The 13,642-nt window shown below is 42.4% G+C and overlaps 1 protein-coding gene across 1 annotated transcript in view; it reads left to right on the top strand.

Moving 5' to 3' along the window:
• The window catches only part of Wwtr1 (WW domain containing transcription regulator 1), a 118,524-nt gene that overhangs the window by 70,438 nt on the left and 34,444 nt on the right, over positions 1-13,642 (top strand). The gene's annotated exons all lie outside the window — the stretch shown is intronic.

Genomic DNA, 13,642 nt, shown 5'->3' with positions numbered 1-13,642 from the left:
GGAGGCGCCACAGGTACTAAGCAAGACCTGTTCTGAGTTTCTCTGAGACCTGACAGAGTCTTCCCTATGGGTTTGGGGGTTCAGAAACTGCTCTGCTAGCCTTGTATCTCCTCATGCACTGGAGTGTTTCCTTCATTCAGTTACATCTTGATGTTTTTGCCATATAATCTGTGACACTGATACTGGCTTCCACTGTGCTTCCGACATTCTCTTTATTTCCTTAAATTCTTTGAAGAATCTTGGCCACGTGTCTTCATTCACACTAGGCAAGGCAAGGAGGGCCTATGCTGCCTTCCTGTGATTTGGTTCCTGCAGAGTACACGTGTGAGCCTGCCAGCAGGCAAGGTGCTTGGATACCTTTTCTCTTAAAATCGCAACACCATGCTGTAGCAGTATTAGACAGACAAAGCAACGTTATGAGTCACAGCTTGCTAGACAACACAGCCAGAGTTTGAGCCTCCTATATGGGAAGAAGGTGGCTTCTTCCCATTCAGTCTACATTTACAGTGTTCCAGTCTGGCTTTTAGAATTGGGGGTATTTTCTGCTCCTTGACTTCACTTTAGAAACACTAAGGTAAGGTCCACGGTAGATAAGCAGAGCCGAGTAAACATTCTGCACGGTCAGGGGTCTTCCAGGAACTCTGTACTTATTGGTCTAAAGCTTGCACACATGCATTATATCCTCAAGCAGCTGCCCCTCCCAGCCAATAAAGGAAGATTGCCCTGGTCCTGCAACCAGTGTTTGTAACCCAAAACTCCCCACAAGCTCCAAATCTATGAAGTGTATGGATAGCAAGTGTTGGCATAACAAAGAAATGCCAAATTAGATGTCAGCAGACTACTGTCATTCAGCGTTCATTTGTGTGTTCACGTGTGCCTGCGTGCGTGTGTGTATGTGTGCACGCAAGCGAGCTTCTGGTTATCAGACTCGGCATTGTGCATGCCAAATGCTTGATCTGCTGCTGTAGGTATGTGCTCAGCTCCTGACTTAACTTTAAAATAGGTTGTATTTGGAAACGTCTTTCATGAGCACAGTATTTTAAATTCTAACACTTGGAGCTTTGGATATTTCTCAGGAGAAAGTGAGAAACATCCCTAAACCCACATGAAAAGGCTAGTTCAGTGCTAGGCACAGGGAGCCAGGCAGATGCTGGGGTTGGCTGGCCACCAGTGCAGCTTAGCCAGTCGTAGACTAGCAAGAGACCACTTCTCAAAGAAAAGGTTGGCCCAGGATCTGCCTCTGCCCTTGCGGTACCAGGGAACTGTTATGCGTCTGGCTGGACCCAAGGGCATGAAATGTAGCTAGATGGATGGCTTCTGCCAGACCTTGGTCAATGGTAAAACAGACTTCTCCAAGATGGTTTTCAGTGAAACAGCTCTTTATTTATCCATCGTAAAGAGTGCTGCCAGTATATAAAATAGAACAGATGCATCCTGTGGGCTGGTGTGAATGTACCCGGGAATGCCCAGTGAGCTCCAGAGGGCAGCACATTGACAGCCACAGTGTAAGTCGTGGCTTATGGTTTTTAAATCATGTATTAAAAAGAGGGACATCGCCTTTCTCCTCCTTAATTTTTTTTTCTTTTCTTTTTTTCGGAGCTGGGGACCGAACCCAGGGCCTTGTGCTTGCTAGGCAAGTGCTCTACCACTGAGCTAAATCCCCAACCCCCTCCTTAATTGTTAAATTTGGAACTCTACTACTTGTCAGTGAACTGTAGCTGGCAAGGGAACTCTAGTGATATTCCCCATTAGTGGGGAGGTCGTTTAGGTACTGTGAAACAAGTGTTAAAATATAGACTCTTCGAGAGTAGAATTATCATCTTTTAAGGACGAATTCTAGGTACTTACAAACCGGTGTTGTAGTTAGTAATATAGCTAAGTATGTCAGAAGCAGCTCTCCTTTTACTTTTCTATATGGGAGTAGCTGTTTTGGTATACACATACCAGAATATTAGCTGATACATGATATGACGCACGATATGGAAAGCACACATCTGTTCTTTTTATAACAAACTTTGTATGTGTTTGCTTGCATGTATGTATGCACATCGTGTGCATATATGGTTCCTTTGGAGGCCAGAAGAGGTTGTCAGAACCCATAGAATTGGATTGAGGCAGCTCTGACGTGCCATATGGGTGCTGGAAAACAAACCCAGGCCTTCTGTAAGGGCAGCAAGTGCCTCTGTCTGTCTGTACCTCCAGATTCCAGAGGCCTCCTTTGGCAACTGCCCTCATCGGCATATAGCCACATCCATGACCCCCCCCCCCCCATATACACATAACTTAAAAAACAACTTATAAGAGAAATTAGGTGTCTACAGGATCTTCTATCCCATTGGTCTCCAATCCTGGTTTTGTATTTGTATGTCACAGTTTGTGTCACTGTGTTCCATGGTATGATTTGAGATCAAGTATTGTAGCCCAGTGCTGCTCTTTCTGCTTGGATCCCATTGGCTACCCAGGGTGCTCTCTGTTTCCGTGTGGCTTTTGTATTATTTTTGTTTTTCTGTGATGAATTCAGTTGAAATTTTGATAAGGGTTCATTCACTCTTAGAAATCACTTAAAATAATATGACTACTTTTACAGTATATAATTATGTTGAAAGTCTTTATATAGATATAGAATTTCTATATATATAGATATATATAGAAAGTCTTTAGTGTTTTAAAGTTTTCATTATAGAGGTCTTTCACCCTCTTGGTGAAATTGGAGTGTTATTTTTTAATGAGTTCTTAAAATTAACCTTGCCAGGTCATTCTGTGTGTGTGTGTGTGTGTGTGTGTGTGTGTGTGTGACTAATTTTTGTATATTGATTGTATGTACTGCTACTTTGACGAAAGTGTGCATTAAGAGTTTTCTTGTCAGGTGCTTATAGTGCACACCTTTAATACCAGCACTCTGTGAGCTCAAGGCTAGCCTGGTCTACAGAATGAGTTCCAGGTTTGCTAGGGCTACACAGAGGGGAAAACAAAAGGAATTTTCTAGTTGATTTTTTTTTTTAAGGGTCAGGTAAGTACATGATCCAGCTCTAATTAACAATACTTTAAACTTCATTCTTGTCTTTTTCTATTTGTATTCCTCCTCCTCCCTCCTCTCCTCCTTCTTCTCCTTCTCTTCCTCAAAGTCTTCATGCATTGTATTCAGCAGGCAAGGAGAGCAGCACCCTTGTGTCATTTTTGATTTTAAAGAAGTGTTGTCAGTTTTGCGCCATTTCTTAGAGGCTTCTCCAAGGCCTCTCAAGAATGAACTCATCAAAGATCTTTTTCTGCATCTATGGAGAAGCTTACGTGATTTTTGTCTTTCAGTCTGTTTGTATATATTATATTACATTTACTTACATATATGTTGAGCTAACTTGCGTGGTTGGGATAAAAACAGTGCAGCTATGTCCCAGGATGACAGGGCTCCTCTTTCTCGTCTTTGTTTCTTTGAGACAAGGGTTCCTTGGTAGGCCTGACTAGCCTGGAACTCCTGCAGAGGAGGCTGGCCTAGAGCTCATCCTTCTTCCTCTAGAAACACTGGAATTAAAGGTGTGCACCAGCACACTTCTTGTGTTGTGCTTTTGGTTCTGGGCCTGACTGACCCCCTGATGATCTTGAACTTGCCTTCCTATTTAGAGCTCCTAAGGGTTAGGTTACAGGCCTGAACTCCGGAGAATCTTCTTAGTCAGATATGGAATGAGTTCCAAGTGCCTTGGGTGTATCCCCAAAGTTCAGCTTGTAGACCATGTTTTAGTTGTGAGAGAGGGGGCCTCTTATCTTTGTCGTGGAGTTAGTGGCTGTGTAAGAACAGGGGATCCTGTAGGTGACAGAGTGCCTGTGGGCTTAGATCCCCTGTACTTTCTTTCATGTCATAGTCTCCGAAGAGGAAATTTGTAAAAGCCTGCTTTCTTCTACTTTAATTCGAATAATTATTCCACGCATGGTATAATTTTAGCCTTAAATTTTAATTTTCAAATTTTCCACATTTGGTTGACTTGAACGTTTTACTTGGTTTGATATTGCTTGAGGAGTTTGATGGCCTTTGGGTCTGAATTACCAGGGATGGAGGTAAGGAGGGAAGGAAGATGATGGAGGACTTTAGATGCTAAGTAAGACAGATGACTAGGTGGGAACTCTGTGGGTACTATATACAGGTATCAAATGTTTTTCTTTTTAAAAGAAAAACAATCTTTTCTCTCAATACAAGAAACATAATTTACTTGGTGAGAAGGTAACAGGGAAATAACACAAAATCTACAGTCTTAACTATAAAGGAAATTAACATTTTAATAATAGATGATAAGTTGATTTACTGAATAAATCTGTTCTTCGAATAGTAAATGTCTCTGTTGGGAGTTTTGGAAAGAATTTGATCGTTAAATCTGGTCTATCGCCTGCCTTCTTTGGGAACATCCTTGCTCTGGAGGATTTTACCCACATAAAGTTGGAGCCTTATCTCTTCTCCAGCCCTCCAGCCCTGCCCTAGTTGCAGGGCTTCCTCCAAATTGTATTGAATGACACTTGGACACTGCTCTCTGATCTCAGCTTTGGATCCTTGGTAATGTTGTCTCTGCTTCTGTGTGATCATTTACTCCCCACCCCATTCCCCAACCCCCAAACCGAGGCATCAACTGATTAATTTCTTTTTCCTGTCTAGAAGTCTAAATTTATTCCTGGGTGTTTTGCAGTTGGTGATGGTTAGGGACAGCTGTTCTCCCATGCTTTGTCTGAACAGTTTTTCCGTGATGAAGTCAGCAAAATAATACCATATGAGGGCCCTGGCAAACAAAGCCTTGGTTGATACTCTCTCTAAAGAGAGAAAGCTCACTCTTCCTAACTTAAAAAAAAAAAAAAAAAAAAAAAAAAAAAGAGCAACAACAACAGACAAAATAAGGCCTTAAATATGTTTTTGGCCATGAGATTCCAGAAGACTGCCCTTAGGAAATAATTGCTATTTGGTCACTATAAGCTAATGTTGTTCAATAGTCACCGAGAGGATAAAAAGCTACTGTAATTTTGCTGTTCAAAACCCTTCTGTAGCTCGTTACATGCTGGTCTTGTCTTGGCACATCGGGGAAGGCATTTGCCTGGAAGCCTGATGACCTGAGCCAGATCTCTGGAAACCACATGGTGGAAGGAGAGAACCAAGTCTTGCAGGTTGTCCTGTGACTTCCACATGGTACATCTGTGTACGGACACACATACATACAATGAGTTAATAATTTTTCTTATATGTTGTGTGTGTTGGAAAATTCTCTACATTTTCTTTTGTGATCTGCTTCAAAAATTAATGTACCATAATTATCTTTAAGTTGCAGGTTTTTTTCTTCTGTGCAATGCCTTTATTTTATTTTTGTTTTATGCATATGGGTGTTTTGCCTGCATTATGTCTGGGCCTGATGCTGCAGAGGCCAGAGGAGGGCATTGGGACTAGAGTTACAGATGTTGTGAGCTGCTGGTGCTGGGAAGAAACCCAGGACCTCTGCAGGAGCAGCCAGTGCTCCTCTGAGCCATTTCTCTAGCCCCATGTGCAATGCCTTTTGATGCGGTCGTTTTATTAAAAGAAATATTAGCACATGGGAAAGAAACCTAAAGTTGGTTTTGAGAACGTTCCTGAACAGTAAGCCTCCTTGCCACTTTGACCTCTGACCACTTTCTCCGCATAGACACCTCCACTAGCAGCTCCCTCGGATTTTGCTAGCTCTGCTCTAGCACATTTTCTTGCCTAGGTGCATAATTTCCTTTTAATAGCTTAAGCATGGGTTAGAGAGCTTTCTAAATGAGTGTTTAAAGAGTGGTTCAGTCTACCAACAGCATGTCTCAGTCGAACAGTTGATAGGCCGTGTTTTTGTTTAGCCAGCTCCTTATGCTGCTACTTGGCTGATTGTTTAATGCTACAATGTACGTCCTAGAGCCACGTAATGTTTATGGAGAGGGCAATTTTGCTGAAGTAGAATTCTTAAGAACGTATGCATTTATAATTTTAGTAATTATTCTTTGAACGTCTCCTTTCCTAATCTAGTAAATACGGTCTTTTCTCATATGTTGGCCAGAAATGTCTGTCATCAAGCTTTTTTTTCCACACAGTTTAATTTGTTTTTATTTTAGATTTACTTTACTTTTACATGTATGCATGTTTTGCCATACAGTTTTTGATAAATAAATGAATTTAAGTTATCAATGGACGTGGACATGTTTTTCTAGTTTACAAGTTGTATCATGTTTATGGCTGCATGATGATCCTTGTGTGAATTATTTAACTAGCGAGGCCATTATCTTTTTTGTTTAATCAATGAATTTATCTGCTTTGTTGTTTTTCTGCTTTTCAGAGTAGCTGAGACTGTACTCAGGGCAAGGCAAACACCCTGCCACCAAGCCAGATCTTAGCCCAGTCATTGATTCCTTGGGGCAGGGTTTCACTGTATAGCTTCCCCTGACTTCCAGACACTTCATTCTCCTATCCCAGTAGTTGGAATTAAAGTTTTGTGTTACTGTGTCTCTAGTTTTTATAATTTCTTTAACCTGTGTCCTGTTGGTAGCCATAAGAGTTTATTCTACTTTTTACCATCATAAGCGTTGTCGCAGTATATATGTTAGTGCCATATAGTTAGTATATATGTTAGTATATATGTTTGTGCCAGCATTTACTTCAATTTATTTTTCCAGTTTCTTTGGACATTTGGGAGTAAACTCTAGCTTTGCTGTGGTTTTCCTATGTGGAGTCGAGGAGTATTGTCTATAGAGTCACGGTGGTGAAGAGCGATTGTTTGGAACGCTGCGTTCACATTCGTTCTCTTCTGATTTATCTTATGTGTGCACGAGTGCTTTGTTCACCTCAGATGGCTTGTGCATATGTGCGTGCTTGGTCTCTATGGAGATCAGAAGAGGGCAATGGATTCCCTAGAACTGGAGTTTACAGGTAGCTGTGTGGTGCTGTGTAAGCACTGAAAGTCACACTAAGGTCTTCTGTAAGAGCCAGTGCTCCTTACTGCTGAGCTGTCTCTCTAGGCCCTGGGGTATTGATCTTTTAATAAAACAATCTTCAAGAGTGGTGAGAGTCTGTCTTCTCAAGGCACCCAGCTTTCTGTCTGGCTTTGTTTCTCTGGCTTAGTGTATCCAGATGCTTCCTGCCTATCTATCCACGTGTCTCCTTCCTATATGTCCATATGTTTCTGACCTGTGAGACCATATGCATACTCATATATATATCCAGATGCTTCCTTCCTACCTGTACATCCAGATGTTTTCTGACTGTACATCCAGATGTTTTCCCCTAAGCCATAAATGGGAATCTCAGTGGGAGTTACTCCACTTCCCGGCACACGTCATGTGCTTCATGCCGTGTTATTTCCGTCCTTCCCCTTTTCAGTGTTATACAGACTGTGGAGAAGAGCGAGTTGTGAGGTTTGAATTTTGCCAAGTGTTTAAATATTTGCAGAGCTGGAAAGAATAAAGTTGGAAAAGAAGGAGAAAGGGAAAAGAATGAAAAAAGAGAGAGAGAGAGAGACGGAAACATGGCTGACTTAGATCTGGCTTAGTTTCATTTCACTGTTCCAAATGCTATACTCAGGATATCAAGAAAAACACTTTCCCAGTTTGTCCACTATTGTCAGTGCTTGAACTAATTAAAGCTGCGGTTGCTCCCTCAGTGTCGTTGGCTCATTCCACCTTCATCACAAAACAAATGCCTGGAGCAGTTCCATTCTAAAGGCCTCTGGATGCTGTTTTGTATCATGTACTATTTATTGTATTTCTGTTGCTGCTGCCTGGACTCCAGAACCCAGGGATGGTCCTGAGAGGTCTTTCCTCTTAGATGCCCAGCAAGCCTTATATGCTTGTACCCTCTCTGTAGCCAGGCTTTTCTTAAACATATTTTTTCTTTTCAATCTGAGGAAATATCAGGGTCTAAATTATAGGAATGACAGAATTACTTTGCCTAAGATATTCTTTACTTGTATGTTGGCAGTTGCGGGTCTCTTCTCCGACTTTCTTTTGGCCCCTTTACCCTGTTTATTTGTTGCTGTCACAAGGCCACAGTGCCACAATGCCACAGTGTTACAGTTCTGAGCTTGGGTAAGTAAAGGCTTTCAGGGTAGGTCTCCACTGTCACTGTGAGAATTCTTAGTGCCACAGGTCCCTCCTAAGAATTTCCTGACCTGGATTTCTTGGCCTTAGTGACCACTTTCCAAAAGATTTCTTATGAAAGGCTACACTAGTTGTGAACTGTGTATCTTGCCTTACTAAGCTGTTCGTTTTTATTTAAGTCACAGTTTGGTTGGGAGCTGGGAGGAACAGCAAATACAAAGTATGTGGGTGCACACACACACACACACACACACAACTATAATGTCACTCATTTCATAACCAGAGTTCTGTTCTTCCTTGCAAACTCAAGTCATTTAGCGAAAGCACTGTTTTAATGGGTGGTTCCTCCAAGTCCAAGACCTTAATGGAAGCAGTGCCCCAAGTGCAAACATAGTTTCTCTGGCAAAACCTATTAGTCTCTGCAGTTTGGACAATGTTCACATAGGTTTTATTTAAGGAAAAAAACTTAATTTATTTTGAAAGATTCTTAAACTTCAGAAAAGTTTCAAGTTCGGTACAAGGAACTGCTTGCTGTATTTATCCTTTGTCCTATATACCTTTGCTAGTTGTTGGTAATTTGCTTGTCAACATAGCTCGATTTGCTTCTCTGTGTGTATAATATGATCTTTTCTTTTCCCTTCTTTCCTTCTTCCTTCCCCCATCCATCCATCCACCCACCCACCCACCCATCCATCCATCCATCCACCCATCCATCCACCCATCCATCCATCCATCCATCGATCCATCCATCCATCCAGCAACATCTCACTCGGGTATCCTCACACCTGTGGCTATCTCAGCCTCTCTGGTAGTTGGAATACAGGCCTGTACTACCATACATCATAGTAACAGAGTTTTGTTTCTGTTGCCGAAGATTAAACCCAGGGCCCAGAAGATTCCACAACCATTCTACCACTTTGCTACCCCTTTATCTCTTTCCTTAATTGGGCAAGGTAAAACTGGAGACATCACAATCTGTAACTGTAAACATTTCCATTGCTTTCCATTGTATTTTCTGAGCAAAGAACAGGTGTCAAAGTCAGGGGACCCCACCACGATACAGTTCTGTATTAAACGTGCAGTCCGTAGGAGTTTTGTGTTTTGTTAACACGTGTTGCATTTTAGGCTGCTCCTTCTCCCCTTTCCCTTTCTTTTCTTTCTTGGGTGCTGGGATCAAACCCAGGGCCTCAGTCATGCCATGCAAATGCTTTACCCCTGAGCTGTATCCCCAGCCTGTCATTAAATTCTTGTAATTCTGGAGTGATTCTCCAATTCTAGTTTTTTTGGACCTTGACTTTTTTTTTTTTTAAGACTATGGGCCAGTTACATGGTAGACAGTGTTTAACCTTGCATTTGTCTCGTGCTTCCTGTGACTTAGGTGTTGGTCATACTGTTATACTTGTTTGTCAGGAAGCAACAGGTATGTGTTATCATCACGTGATCATTAGAGGCACAACGTGTTGATTGGCCCTAGGACTGGGGACGTTAACTTTGATCATTTCGGTTGAGAGAACTGGGGTGGAGGCAGAGTTGCTGGGTCACTGGCTGCAGTACATTTAATATCGAGTACGGAGAATGAGCTATGAGGAAAAGCATTTCCATGTTCAGTCACTGAGGTGTGCTCAGCGGCCTGGAGAATGCCCTTGGGATGAATGCTAATCAAATGATAATTTCTGGCGGTCAGTTAGGCTTCACAGGATAGTTACCTGATATAATTTACATGACGAACAATACATTTGCATATCTATCTGCATAGATAAGTTTAATTTTAGCCCATTAGTCTGTTACTGAGTTCAGAAGTCCTGCTTGGATTCGCCTATGTTTCTCTGCATTGTTTAATCTGCAGCGTAAGGACTTCAGTTACTGTCCTTGCATATTTTCAGTCAATTCTGGAAACCTTGGTTTGGATATTTTGGTGCTACTTGTTTTTATTTCTCATAGCATGGGAGCTTTTGTCGAGTTTCCTGAGTTCATTCAGCAAATATGCCTGCTTCCTTCGTCAGGGCATTTCAGAAATGGGATATGCACATCATTTGATGTGGCCTTTAATTATAAGGACTTCTTGTGTGACTTTTAGGATCTTTGTTTCTTTTTTCTTTTTTTTTTTTTTGGTTCTTTTTTTCAGAGCTGGGGACCGAACCCAGGGCCTTGCACTTCCTAGGCAAGTGCTCTACCACTGAGCTAAATCCCCAACCCCTCTTTGTTTCTTAATAAACTATGCTAGTTGTCTAAGTTACTGTTCTGTTGCTGTGAAGAGACACCATGACCAAGACAACTCTTATAGAAAGAAAGCACTTAATTGGGGGCTTGCTTAGATTCAAAGGTTAGTCTGTTGTCATCATGGCGTGGGGGTGGTGCTGGTGAGGTAGCTGTAGCTGAGAACTGGACATTGTAGTCTGATGGTATGCTGGCAGGCAGAGAGAGAGAGAGAGAGAGAGAGAGAGAGAGAGAGAGAGAGAGAGAGAGAGAGAGAGAGAGAGAGAGAGAGATTGGTCCTGACATGTTCCTTTGCAACCTCAATGCTCCTCCCCCCACATGACACACTTCCTCCAACAAGGTCACACTTCCTAATCCTTTCTAATTCTTTTAAACAGTTCCAAGCCCTGGAGACTAAGCGTTCAAATCTATGAACCTATGGGGGACACTCTTATTCAAAGCACTAATTCTTCTTGGTGGGGAGGGGAGAGGAAAAAGAAACTGATACTTGCATCCATTTATTTCTTCCTCCTTTATAGTATGTAACATTTGGAAGAATAAAAGTAAGTAACCAAGTTAAATTGGGACTAAGGTGAAACTATGGCTGAAAAATGGAAAGAAAGCCAAACTCATGGAGCCAAAGGGAAAAAATGAATAACAGGAAGCCTTATTTGGTGACAGAATGGACTTGAACTTGCTGTGCTCTGATGTGTCTACTTACAGGAGATGGGTCATTCATGAGAGGTGGGCTCACACATTTTTGAGGATAAATATACTTTTTTTTTTCCCATAAAGTACAAAGCAGTGATTCCTCGAGATTGTCTGGACATTGTCTAGATTATTTTCAACAAGCAGGACCAGTAGGAGTTCTCAGATTTCCTGTAACCTTTGTGCATAGGAGTTGGGTGGCAGGACTGATTTCAGATTAATGTGGATCAGATTTAGATAGCCGAGAGCCACAGTTCCTGTCTCGAGTAGTTTCTGTTGTTAATAGCACAACCCCTTAAGCTCACCCTTCCCAATAAAATGTAGAGATAGATGTGGGTGTTTGTTTCATTTTACTTGAGAGCTAAACTTTGCTGTGAGTCAAAAGCAAAGTGTACGACTTCCCACTCCTTGCAAAATGGAGTTAACTTTTCTCTCGCAGTAGGATCCCAGCGTCCATGTAGGACTGAGAGGCAGTTGAGAGACATTAGTTCTGAGGCTCCTTTGACCTGATGTGACTGAATCACTTGGCAGTTTCCCCGTGTCATTCAAGTAGGGCAGGGCATCTGAAAGAGATTCTATTCCTCTGGAATTGAGGCTAACATGGTGCCTTCAATAGCTGTTAGGACATACAAAACCTCTATGTTGCCTCTGGTCCTCTGCCTTGGAACATGAACTGTATACTTTTTTTCATAAATACCTTAAGCCCATACATAGGTCAGGAATGTTCTCACCTTAAGGGTATCTTTATTAAATCTTTGAGAACGTCAGACAGTGTATTTTGACTACCTGCCCCCTTCCTTTAACTTCTCCCAGATCCACCTGTACCCATCTCCCTATTCCCCCAATTTTATATCCTTTTAAATTTTTATTTAATAACCCATTAGTTCCAGTTTGATTGTTCATGTACTACTGTGTGTGACTATCCTTTGGAAATCAACCTACCAGGAGCCACATTCACAAAACTGATTCTCCCTCCCTCAGAAGCTATCAACTGTCTGTAGCTCCTAAGTTAGGGTGGGAGGTCATGAGCGTCTGGGGGCCACTCTTGCTCAAAACCCTCCACACTAGAATGATATCTGCTTTGTGCAGGCAGCCACAGTGACTGTGAGTTCACACATGCAGCATCGTGCCATGTGCAGAATGAACCGTTTTGTTGGTGTCCTCATGGACCCCTTTCACCGGGGCTGTGGTCCCCGAGTCAGAGGTTATTATTCACCTGCTGTTAGTGCGTCTGTCCTCTTGATCTCTGGAGGGGAAGGGCCCCTGCCATCTTTTCCATCACTGGATTCCAGAAACCACGAAAAAGATCGATACAGTCTAACATCCCCCCAGATCACCACTATTCATTCCTATTGAACCTTTCTATTTCCAAGGCAATCGTCTGTTACTGGGCATTCTGTTGGGAGCTAGGTACAATACTCTGAAACCCACTCACACACAAAGCTACACGGTTTGACGAGCTTCTTCATCTTAATAACCTGGGTTAAATTATAGTTTGTCCACCCCATGTCTGGTCCCCCGTCCCCAAAGTGGTTCTAAACTGAAAAGTGCCGACAACTCATTGCCATCTTTGTGTTAATGCCTCCCCGTAATTTTTGTGATTTCTCACAGAGCCAATAATTTCCAGTGATTGATTGTTACCTGCAAGTTCCTTTTTATAAAACTCTCCAGATGCTTGGACCGCCTCATGTACTCTTAGAGTCTGTTGTGTGGCCTCTCTAAACAGTAAAGGGTGTTTACTACAGCGATGTACAAAACGCAGATCAAAATGAGCACACAGGCAGCATTTTCTCTGTCCTTGTGGGTGGTGCCCATTTTCTGCTCTTGCGCTTGGGCTCCAATGCTTAGCACCCGTCACTGAAACCATTGGGCAAAGCCGGCCAATACAAAGTGCCCATAGCCTTTCCTAATGAACAGAAGTGGCTGGGGTCAGATATCCTGTCGGGATAAAGGTACACTTACTGTGTAAAGATAGTTAGTAAACAATGTTGTTTTCCCTGAGAGTACCCACCCACGGAAACAAGTTCAAAAGCAGAAGGATGCCTTTCTGGAAAAGCACAGTAAAGGTCTTAGTTTTTACTGTCCCCTACTAGACATGGCTAAGCACACCATCTCTGTAGATGTGCTTCCTGATGGATCGCTTTGGATAAATCTTGAGATATTCCAGCAAGTAGGTGGAATTGGGGTTACACGTTCCAGTGCTGCTTTAGGTGAAAACACACACACACACACACACACACACACACACACACACACACACACACACAAGAATCGAGAAACTAACATGACAGAAACATGGGAGGGTTGGTTGCTGTACCCCATCCCAGCCCACCCCATTTCTCTGGATTTGTTATAATGATAAGTGTCCTTTAGTTAGAGCCTTACCGTTAGTAAACTATACATCCAAGCAGTGCGCTCACTAAGGAGAGCATCAAAGCCAGTGGCACAAGTGTTTGTCTTCTTCCTAGCAGAGTAGAGGTGCCCAGTTACTTGTGCACAGGTCTGAGGATACGATTACTGTTGAAATGGGCAAGCAGGATTACAGCAGGAAAATAATTTCTTGGTGCTAAAAATTCAAGGTTGTCGGGGGTGGGGGTGGGGGTGGTGTCAAATGCAAGTTGGGTTAGGTTTTTTTTACTAGAAGAGTCTGCTACATTTGGAGCATTGCAAG

Source organism: Rattus rattus, chromosome 3 (genome assembly GCF_011064425.1).
Source record: "Rattus rattus isolate New Zealand chromosome 3, Rrattus_CSIRO_v1, whole genome shotgun sequence".
In the NCBI taxonomy this organism is placed as follows: Eukaryota; Metazoa; Chordata; class Mammalia; order Rodentia; family Muridae; genus Rattus; species Rattus rattus.
The sequence above is the reverse complement of the archived record's forward strand: the minus strand, read 5'-3'. Positions and strand labels throughout refer to the sequence as shown.